The sequence below is a fragment of the Ranitomeya variabilis genome, chromosome 1, assembly GCF_051348905.1.
Source record: "Ranitomeya variabilis isolate aRanVar5 chromosome 1, aRanVar5.hap1, whole genome shotgun sequence".
NCBI lineage: Eukaryota > Metazoa > Chordata > Amphibia > Anura > Dendrobatidae > Ranitomeya > Ranitomeya variabilis.
In genome coordinates, this window is record NC_135232.1 from 447031220 (window position 1) to 447043153 (window position 11934).

Here is an 11934-nt window from a genome sequence, read left to right on the forward strand (position 1 = left end):
AGTTTTGCTGTGTCCAAGTGCGTTAGTGGATTGTTATCCGTGAAGACGGTGAATTTTGCTGAGGCCAGGTAGTGCTTGAACCTCTGTCACTGCCCAAACGATGGCGAGGAATTCCAGCTTAAAGGAACTGTAGTTGTCAGGGTTCCTTTCTGTGGGACGAAGTTTCCTGCTGGCATAAGCGATTACCCTCTCCTTGCCTTTCTGGACCTGGGACAACACGGCTCCCAGTCCTACGTTGCCGGCATCCATATATAGTACAAACGGTTGATCATATTCAGGGTAGGCCAGTACCTCTTCTCCCGTCAGCGCCATCTTCAAACAAGTGAATGATCCTTCCAGTCCCTCGCTCCAATCAAATGGGGTATTCTTCCCTTTGGTCTTCTTGGATTGGCCCACCAACAGGTCTTGCAATGGCGCGGCCTTCTTGGTGAAGTCCTTGATGAATCTCCTGTAATAGCCTACCAACCCGAGGAAGTGCCGGACTTCATGGAGGTTGCTGGGCCTCGGCCAGTCCTGGATCACCGTAACCTTGTCGGGGTCTGGGGCCACTCCTTCAGCACTCACCACATGGCCTAGGTACTGCACTTTAGGTTTCAGCAGCTGGCATTTGGAAGGTTTCACCTTTAAGCCAAAGTTGGACAGGGCTTCAAACACCTCGGCCAGGTGCTTCAGATAGTCTTCATAGGTCTTAGAGAAGACAATGACATCGTCCAGATACAGCAGTACAGTTTCAAAGTTCTTGTGTCCCAGACAGCACTCCATCATCCTCTGGAACGTCCCCGGGGCATTGCACAATCCGAAGGGCATGTAGTTGAATTCGCAGAGACCCATCGGCGTCGTTCGTGAAGGCCGTCTTCTCCTTGTCTGCCTCTGCCACGGGAACCTGCCAGTACCCACTGGTGAGATCCAAGATAGAGAAGTAGTTAGCAGATTTTAAAGCAGCCAGGGACTCCTCTATCCTGGGCAGTGGGTATGCATCCTTATGTGTAATGCGATTTAACTGCCTATAATCAACACACATCCTCATTGTGCCATCTTTCTTCTTAGCGAGGACTAATGGAGCTGCCCAGGGGCTACAACTGTCTCTCACTACCCCAGCCTCCTTCGTCTCTCGCAACATGTCTTTGGCACACTGATAATGAGCTGGGGGTACAGGACGGTATCTCTCTTTTATGGGTCGATGGTCTCCTGTGGGGATATGATGTTGGATCCCTTTTACCTGCCCAAAATCTAGGGGGTGTTTGCTAAATACCCGCTCGTACTCATGAACCACCCTGTAGGCCCCCTGTTTCTGGTGAGATGGGGTAGAGTCAGTGCCCACGTGCAATTCCCGACACCAATCTTTCGGTTGCCCTGCAGAACCATTGTTCTCCGCTGGATTGGACGGGACCAAGGGTCCGGGTGCCTGTATCACACTACTATTAACAGTAAACAGTTTGGCAAGTGTGGCATATTTGGTTAGATGGACTTCTTCCTCCCCACAGTTAAGAACACGTACTGGCACCCTCCCCTTGCGGACGTCAACCACCCCTCTGGCTGACAGGAGGGTAGGCCTATTATCTGAGTATACGGGTTCTACCAGGGCCTGATAGTCTTTACCCCTGAGGCCTATGGCTGCCCAACACCATATTAACATTTCACTCCTGGGGGGTATCGCAATGGGGTTTGAATCACTCACTGTGACACAACCAATTTCACCACCAGTCAGTTCCACCTGCTGTCTCTGCATCAGAGCCCTGATTTCTTTTTGCAGGGCGCGTTGTTCACTGTAGCCAGCTGTTTCTGCTACCTGCTGTAACAAGACAATAACTTCTGCAAGACAGTTTTCTATGACATTAGTACCAATGGTCATCATGGGATTACATTCGCGGCGGTCAATATCAACAATTACAATCCCTTGGGCCTTCAATTCGACCCGCCCCACTTTGATGGTGACCTCTTTATACCCCACTTGTGGCAATGGCTGGCCATTACTGGCTATTATGGTGAAATCGTCATCGGGGCCACGGGTAATGTCGGTGTCCTCCCAATAACGTTTATAAAGGATGTAAGGCATAGTCGTCACCTGGGAACCGGTGTCCAGCAAAGCGTTCATGGGGATACCATCGATCACGATGGGGAGAACTGGTCGCCCCCCCAATGTATTTGGCCCTCCAGTTGTGCGGGCCTGGTTGACCTACTCCTGGGGGTTGGCCCTCTGCCCCAGGGGTTGCTCGTTTAAATGATAGTACCTTGCAAGATGGCCCACCTGGTGTCAGCGGCGGCAGATAGGTCATCCATCCCGATGAAAGCGATCGTCGTCCCTGCTCCTGATCGGCGTAGTCCTCCTCCGTCGCTGCCAAGGGACATCCTCTGGGCTGGAGGCCAGCTGGATCTTCTCCTTGGGGGCCTCCTGTAGAGACTGTACGGTCCGGGCTAGGGCAGCAACGCTCTTGGTCAGCTCCTGCATCTGGAGGCGTAGTCCTGCAGGGGAGTCGTCTTCCAGGATCTGGGCATCGGCCTCCGTGGAAATTGGAGTATCCGGCGACACCTCCTGGTGGTACGTGAGGGCTTGACACCTAGGAAGTACAGCACGGCTGGGCTGTCGCTCCGGTAGCGTCTGGATGGCTTTATCTTTGAATTGCGCAAAAGTCAGGTCTGGATTCTGCATGGCCAAGAAGTGTAATTGAGCCCTTTGGTGACTGCACAGGAGCCCCTCAATGAACTGCTCTTTCAGGAGTTTATCTTCATCTTGCATGCTGCTTGGGTCACTCTGCTTGATGGCCCACAGCGCCTCCTGGAGATTAAGGGCATAGTCCCGTAAGCTATCCTGCGGCCTCCTTTTGCACCCATAGAATTTCAACTTAATTTCTGTAGCGGTGCGGGTGTCAAAGGTAGCTTTAAGCTTTGCAAAGACCTGCTGCGCAGTTCCCTTATCCGCGGCGGGCCAGGACTTCACTTCTCTCAGAGCCGCCCCAAAGAGTTGGCCTGTTATCATATGAACTTTCTGAGGCTCTGTCAAGGGATAGAACTCGAGCAGGCTGCAGATCCCCTCTTTAAAGTCAGTTAATGTATGTGATTCTCCAGAGTATCGCGGGAGCCAGGCTGCTCCAGGTAGGTACGGCATGGAGAAGGGCATTATGGCTGTTGTAGCCGCAGCAGCCTCCGGCTGGCTGATGGGGGCGGCAAGCTCTGCAGCGACTGGCGGTGGTACAAGGCCCGCGGCTGCGTCCACTGCGGGGACTGGGGGCGCCCCTGGGTCTATGGCTGCGACCGCCGCCTCTGCTCCTCCTGAATCAGTCATGGCCGTTCCTCCCCCCTGCTAACCTGCTGGAAGTTGGGGTCGCTCTTCCGGGATCGTCACTTCACCGCGCCTTCTTGTTCCGCGCTCTTTTTTTTTTTTGTCCGGCTCCGCCCACGAAGCTATGGCTCCTCCCCTCGTGCGCGGCGATGGCGGATTTTGGCGGCAAATAGCAATACACAGTCTTTGCAATAAATCACGACTCGAACACAATTCAATCACAGTTCCAAGGCACACATTCTTCAGGCTTAAGTACATCCTGTTCGTGACGCCAAGTTGGAGCGCCCCCAGACGCAGGGCCACTGGGTACTCGGTACCGGGCCTCTCTATCTCGGTCCTGGGGTTGTCACGGTGGCTAGACCCGGTCCGTGACCCTGCTAAGGGGCGTCCAATGAAAGATGTGATGATGGTGCGTGGTGCAAGGTGCGATGAATAACGAGGACACAGGGTTGCAGTCTCTTTACCTCTTTACTGAAGGCTTCAGGATCCACAATCCAGAGCACTGCTAACAGGGCTGGCTGAGACCGGCCGGTCAGAAGGCACATCCAGAGTTTCCTTTGCAGGTGGAAATCAGTGCCTACCTTCTAGCGCCTGTGTGTTGTGTCTGCTTCTGATGTTCTTCCTCACAACTATCGTATCTGTTCTGATGTTCTTCTCTGTCCCCCAGATGATATGGATAGGACACACCCATATGACGGGGTAGGCCTGGAGTTATTTTATAGGGACCCTAGAGACGCCCCTCTCCCACAATTGCCTCCGTTGTCTTCGTTAGGTGTAAAGGTGAGACAGCCAACCTAAAGTTAACTGCCCGGCCTTAGTTCAAAGTAATGCGTGGAGTCTCTTACTTTCTCGGCGTTCTGGCCGCCGGTTACGCGCCTCAGAAGGACGTTGCTGATCTTGAGGCACGACTCCTTCTGGTTCTATCTCCTTTGTGCTGTGTTCCCGTTTCTCACTTCTCCACACCTCGCTTCTTATCCTCTCTTAGGAGTCTGCCGCTGTAAGGCACAGGCACGGCTCCGTAACGATCTGTCCTTTTCTAGGGCTCTGCCAGGGTCCCACCCCTGACAGGCCCTCTCTCACGCTCTTCCCAGCTACTCTCTTCCTAACTTCCTATCCAACCCCCAGTTTTACCCAAGTGTGAGGAGTGGCCTAGTAGATAGGGCCTTTTGCTCCCCCTGTCGGCCGGAGTGTGAAGTGTAATGTGTGTCTGTGATACCTGGTCAGGTGAACTCCTTTAGTGCCATCAGACATACCATCACTCCCCTTAGTGGCGGAGCGACAGTACTGCAATGACCAGGACTCTGGGGCGCTGCACAATGCATGCGGATATATGCGGTACAAACGCTGCGGACACAATCGCAAATGTGTAACCAGCTATAGTCTTCATTTTTCCAAACTAAATATCCCCAAGTGTAATAACCTATCTTGGTATTGCAGATCCCCCAGTCCTCTAATAACCTTGGTCGCTCTTCTCTGCACCCGCTCTAGTTCAGCTATGTCTTTCTTATACACCGGAGACCAGAACTGTGCACAGTATTCTAAGTGTGGTCGAACTAGTGACTTGTATAGAGGTAAAATTATGTCCTCCTCATGAGTATCTATGCCTTTTTTAATACATCCCATTATTTTATTTCCCTTTGTAGCAGCTGCCTGACACTGGCCACTGAATATGATTTTGTCATCCACCCATACACCCAGGCCTTTTTCATTGACGGTTTTGCCCAGAGTTTTAGAATTAAGCACATAGTTATACATCTTATTACTTCTACCCAAGTGCATGACCTTACATTTATCCCCATTAAAGCTCATTTGCCATTTATCAGCCCAAGCTTCTAGTTTACATAAATCATCCTGTAATATAAAATTGTCCTCCCCTGTATTGATTACCCTGCAGAGTTTAGTGTCATCTGCAAATATTGAAATTCTACTCTGAATGCCCCCTACAAGGTCATTAATATGTTAAAAAGAAGAGGGCCCAATACTGACCCCTGTGGTACCCCACTGCTAACCGTGACCCAGTCCGAGTGTGCTCCATTAATACCCACCCTTTGTTTCCTATCCCTGAGCCAGCTCTCAACCCACTTACACATATTGTCCCCTATCCCCATTATTCTCATTATATGTATCAACCTTTTGTGTGGCACCGTATCAAAAGCTTTTGAAAAGTCCATATACACTACATCTACTGGGTACCCTTGGTCCAGTCCAGAACTTACCTCTTCATAGAAGCTGATCAAATTAGTCTGACATGAACGGTCCCTAGTAAACCCATGCTGATACTGGGTCATGAGGTTATTCCTCTTCAGATACTCCAGTATAGCATCTCTTAGAAAACCCTCCAGGATTTTACCCACAGTAGCGGTTAAGCTTACTGGCCTATAATTACCGAGTTCATTTTTTGTCCCCTTTTTGAATATTGGCACCACATTTGCTTTACGCCAGTCCTGTCGTACAGACCCTGTTATTATGGACTCTTTAAAGATCTATAATATAACGCTGGGAGCGTCACTCTGTCCGAAGCCTTTATAGACTGCGCAAGTGCAGTCTGGACCCCGCAGAGTGACGCTCCCAGGAGATTGCGGTATGCCTAAGCACTGAACGCACACCGCGATCTCCAATGGAGAAGCAGGGAAGAGCCAGGAGGGTGAGTATGCAATATTTACCTGTCCCGGTGTTCCACCGATGCGCGCTGCTCCATCCTCTGCCTGTGACGTTCAGTTCAGAGGGCGCGATGACGCGCTTAATGCGCGCCGCCCTCTGACTGAATAGTCACAACCAGAGGATGTTGAGGATGGAGCAGCGCGCATCGGTGGAACGCCGGGACAGGTGAATATAGCAAGTGCCGGGGGCCTGAGCTAGCGGCGACTCCGGCACCTGACCCCCACAGCGCGCCGGTGTCCCCGCCTGCTCAGGCCCCCAGCACTCGGTGCCCAGCACAGCCACGCACAGCCGTCCGCACTCACCACAGCCACGCACAGCCGCCCGCACTCACCACAGCCACGCACAGCCGCCCGCACTCACCACAGCCACGCACAGCCGTCCGCACTCACCACAGCCACGCACAGCCGCCCGCACTCAGCACCGCCACGCACAGCCGCCCGCACTCAGCACCGCCACGCACAGCCGCCCGCACTCAGCACCGCCACGCACAGCCGCCCGCACTCAGCACCGCCACGCACAGCCGCCCGCACTCAGCACCGCCACGCACAGCCGCTCGCACTCAGCACCGCCACGCACAGCCGCCCGCACTCAGCACCGCCACGCACAGCCGCCCGCACTCAGCACCGCCGCCCGCACTCAGCACAGCCGCCCGCACTCAGCACAGCCGCCCGCACTCAGTACAGCCGCACTCGGGCAGTAGAGCCGGAGAGAGAAAGATGGGAGCAACATATGGCAGAATGGAAACAGGAACAGGCAGAATGGGTGCAGCACATTACAAGAGAATGGGGGCGCAGGATGGGAGCAGCACATGATAGAATGGGGGCACAGGATGGGAGCAGCACATGACAGAATGGGGGTGCAGGATGGGAGCAGCACATGACAGAATGATTGCGCACGATAGGAGCAGCACATGACAGAATGGGGGCGCACACATGACAGGATGGGGGTGCAGATTGGGAGCACATGACAGGATGGGGCGCAGGATGGGAGCACATGACAGGATGGGAGCAGCGCATGACAGAATGGGGGCACAGGATGGGAGCAGCACATGACAGAATGGGGGCACACACATGACAGGATGGGGGTGTAGGATGGAGCAGCATATGATAGGATGGGGGCGCAGGATGGACCAGCACATGACAGGATAGGGGCGCAGGATGGAGCAGCACATGACAGGATGGGAGAGCAAGATGGGAGCAGCACATACCAGGATGGAGACCATATACCAATATAAATGCTCGCCACCCGGGCGTAGAACGGGTTCAATAGCTAGTTAAAAATAATGGTCTATCAACGACTGTACTTAATTCCTGCAGTACTCGGGGATGTATCCCATCCGGGCCCGGAGATTTGTCAATTTTAGTGATTTTTAGACGCCGCCGTACTTCCTGCTGGGTTAAGCAGGTGATACTTAATGGGGAATTTTTGTTATCACTGATCATATTGTCTGCCATGGGATTTTCTTTTGTAAATACTGATGAAAAATAGTCATTTAGCATATTGGCTTTTTCCTCATCCTCATCCACCATTTCACCCAGACTATATTTAAGGGGGCCAACACTCTCATTTTTTAGTTTCTTACTGTTTATGTAGTTAAAGAATATTTTGGGATTATTTTTACTCTCTCTGGCAATGAGTCTCTGTCTCAATTTTTGCTGCCTTTATTTGCTTTTTACAGAATTTATTTAATTTTTTGTATTTATTTAATGCCTCATCACTACCTACTTCCTTTAATTCTCTAAATGCTTTCTTTTTGTCACTTATTGCGCCCCTTACAGCTCTATTTAGCCATATTGGTTTCCTCCTACTTCTAGTATGTTTATTCCCATATGGTAAATACTGTGCACAGGTCCTATCCAGGATGCTAATAAACGTCTCCCATTTTCTTTGTGTATTTTTATGTCTCAGGATATCGTCCCAGTTAATTGCATCAAGATCCTCTCTCATCCATTGGAAATTTGCCCTCCTGAAGTTTAATGTCCTTGTAACCCCCCTACTACCCATCTTATTAAAGGATACATGAAAACTTATTATTTTGTGATCACTATTCCCCAAGTGACCCCCAACCCTTATATTTGATATGCGGTCTGGCCTGTTGGTTAATATTAGGTCTAGCAGTGCCCCCTGTTGTGAAATTGGATTCTGGGCTCCCCCGGTGGCCACTTGTGGAATTGAACTTGTGTGCATCATCCCCTCTGTTCACCTGCTCCTATCAGGATGTGGGAGTCGCTATATAACCTTGCTCCTCTGTCAGTTTCTTGCCGGTCAACAATGTAATCAGAAGCCTTCTGTGCTTGTTCCTGCTACTAGACAACTCCCAGCTAAGTTGGACTTTTGTCCTTGTGTGTTTTTGCATTTTGTTCCTGTTCACAGCTGCTGTTTCGTTACTGTGTCTGGAAAGCTCTTGTGATCGGAAATTGCCACTCTGGTGTTATGAGTTAATGCTAGAGTCTTAAAGGAATTTCTGGATGGTGTTTTGATAGGGTTTTCTGCTGACCATGAAAGTGTCCTTTCTGTCTTCCTGCTATCTAGAAAGCGGACCTCGATTTTGCTAAACCTATTTTCATACTACGTTTGTCATTTCATCTAAAATCACCGCCAATATATGTGGGGGCCTCTGTCTGCCTTTTGGGAAAATTTCTCTAGAGGTGAGCCAGGACTGTCTTTTCCTCTGCTAGGATTAGGTAGTTCTCCGGCTGGCGCTGGGCATCTAGGGTTAAAAAACGTAGGCATGCTACCCGGCCACTTCTAGTTGTGCGGCAGGTTTAGTTCATGGTCAGTATAGTTTCCATCTTCCAAGAGCTAGTTCTCATATATGCTGGGCTATGTTCTCTCGCCATTGAGAATCATGACAGTTTGACCGGCCAAAAAAAGGGTTAAATTACTGGCTGAGAAAGGAGAGAAAAAAGAAGTCTGCTACAATTTTTTTTTTTTTTTTCCCCTCTAGTTCTGAGTGTGCTCTTAATTGAATCACTTGCTAGTCTGCCTATACTGCAGCCTTCCTCTCATTCTCTCCTTCTAATCCTTGAATGGCTCTGTGTTCACCTGTTTCAAATGGATCTTCAGAGTGTAGCTACAGGTTTGAATAATCTCGCCACAAAGGTACAAAATTTGCAAGATTTTGTTGTTCATGCACCTATGTCTGAGCCTAGAATTCCTTTGCCTGAATTCTTCTCGGGGAATAGATCTCACTTTCAAAATTTTAAAAATAATTGCAAATTGTTTTTGTCCCTGAAGTCTCGCTCTGCCGGAGACCCTGCACAGCAGGTCAGGATTGTAATTTCCTTGCTCCGGGGCGACCCTCAAGACTGGGCTTTTGCATTGGCACCAGGGGATCCTGCGTTGCTCAATGTGGATGCGTTTTTTCTGGCCTTGGGGTTGCTTTATGAGGAACCTCATTTAGAGCTTCAGGCGGAAAAGGCCTTGATGTCCTTGTCTCAGGGGCAAGATGAAGCTGAAATATACTGCCAAAAATTCCGCAAATGGTCTGTGCTTACTCAGTGGAATGAGTGCGCCCTGGCGGCGATTTTCAGAGAAGGTCTCTCTGATGCCATTAAGGATGTTATGGTGGGGTTCCCTGTGCCTGCGAGTCTGAATGAGTCCATGACGATGGCTATTCAGATCGATAGGCGTCTGCGGGAGCGCAAACCTGTGCACCATTTGGCGGTGTCTACTGAGAAAACGCCAGAAAATATGCAATGTGATAGAATTCTGTCCAGAAGCGAGCGGCAGAATTTTAGACGAAAAAATGGGTTGTGCTTCTATTGTGGTGATTCAACTCATGTTATATCAGCATGCTTTAAGCGTACTAAGAAGCCTGACAAGTCTGTTTCAATTAGCACTTTACAGTCTAAGTTTATTCTATCTGTGACCCTGATTTGTTCTTTGTCATCTATTACCGCGGACGCCTATGTCGACTCTGGCGCTGCTTTGAGTCTTATGGATTGGTCCTTTGCCAAACGCTGTGGGTATGATTTGGAGCCACTGGAGGCTCCGATACCTCTGAAAGGGATTGACTCCACCCCATTGGCTAGTAATAAACCACAATACTGGACACAAGTGACTATGCGTGTTGATCCGGATCACCAGGAGGTTATTCGCTTTCTGGTGCTGTATAATCTACATGATGTTTTGGTGCTGGGATTGCCATGGCTGCAATCTCATAATCCAGTCCTCGACTGGAGAGCTATGTCTGTGTTAAGCTGGGGATGTAAAGGAACTCATGGGGACGTACCTTTGGTTTCCATTTCATCATCTATTCCCTCTGAGATTCCTGAATTCTTGTCTGACTTTCGTGACGTTTTTGAAGAACCCAAGGTTGGTTCACTACCTCCGCACCGGGAGTGCGATTGTGCCATAGACTTGATTCCGGGTAGTAAATACCCTAAGGGTCGTTTATTTAATCTGTCTGTGCCTGAACACGCTGCTATGCGAGAATATATAAAGGAGTCCTTGGAAAAGGGACATATTCGTCCTTCGTCATCTCCCTTAGGAGCCGGTTTTTTCTTTGTGTCTAAGAAAGACGGCTCTTTGAGGCCGTGTATTGATTATCGACTTTTGAATAAAATCACGGTTAAATATCAATATCCGTTACCACTGCTTACTGATTTGTTTGCTCGTATAAAGGGGGCCAAGTGGTTCTCTAAGATTGATCTCCGTGGGGCGTATAATTTGGTGCGAATCAAGCAGGGGGATGAGTGGAAAACCGCATTTAATACGCCCGAGGGCCATTTTGAGTATTTGGTGATGCCTTTTGGTCTTTCAAATGCCCCTTCAGTCTTCCAGTCCTTTATGCATGACATTTTCCGCGATTATTTGGATAAATTTATGATTGTGTATCTGGATGATATTCTGATTTTTTCGGATGACTGGGACTCTCATGTCCAGCAGGTCAGGAGGGTTTTTCAGGTTTTGCGGTCTAATTCCTTGTGTGTGAAGGGTTCTAAGTGTGTTTTTGGGGTTCAAAAGATTTCTTTCTTGGGATACATTTTTTCCCCCTCTTCCATCGAGATGGATCCTGTCAAGGTTCAGGCTATTGGTGATTGGACGCAACCCTCTTCTCTTAAGAGTCTTCAGAAATTTTTGGGCTTTGCTAACTTTTATCGTCGATTTATTGCTGGTTTTTCTGATGTTGTAAAACCATTGACTGATTTGACTAAGAAGGGTGCTGATGTTGCTGATTGGTCCCCTGATGCTGTGGAGGCCTTTCGGGAGCTCAAGCGCCGCTTTTCTTCCGCCCCAGTGTTGCGTCAGCCTGATGTTGCTCTTCCTTTTCAGGTTGAGGTCGACGCTTCTGAAATCGGAGCTGGGGCGGTGTTGTCGCAGAGAAGTTCCGACTGCTCCGTGATGAGACCTTGTGCTTTTTTTTCCCGTAAATTTTCGCCCGCCGAGCGGAATTATGATATTGGGAATCGGGAGCTTTTGGCCATGAAGTGGGCTTTTGAGGAGTGGCGTCACTGGCTTGAGGGGGCCAGACATCAGGTGGTGGTATTGACTGACCACAAAAATTTAATTTACCTTGAGTCTGCCAGGCGCCTGAATCCTAGACAGGCGCGCTGGTCGTTGTTTTTCTCTCGGTTTAATTTTGTGGTGTCGTACCTACCGGGTTCTAAGAATGTTAAGGCGGATGCCCTTTCTAGGAGTTTTGAGCCTGACTCCCCTGGTAATTCTGAGCCCACAGGTATCCTTAAAGATGGAGTGATATTGTCTGCCGTTTCTCCAGACCTGCGGCGGGCCTTGCAGGAGTTTCAGGCGGATAGACCTGATCGTTGCCCACCTGGTAGACTGTTTGTTCCTGATGATTGGACCAGTAGAGTCATCTCTGAGGTTCATTCTTCTGCGTTGGCAGGTCATCCTGGAATCTTTGGTACCAGGGATTTGGTGGCAAGGTCCTTCTGGTGGCCTTCCCTGTCACGAGATGTGCGAGGCTTTGTGCAGTCTTGTGACGTTTGTGCTCGGGCCAAGCCTTGTTGTTCTCGGGCTAGTGGATTGTT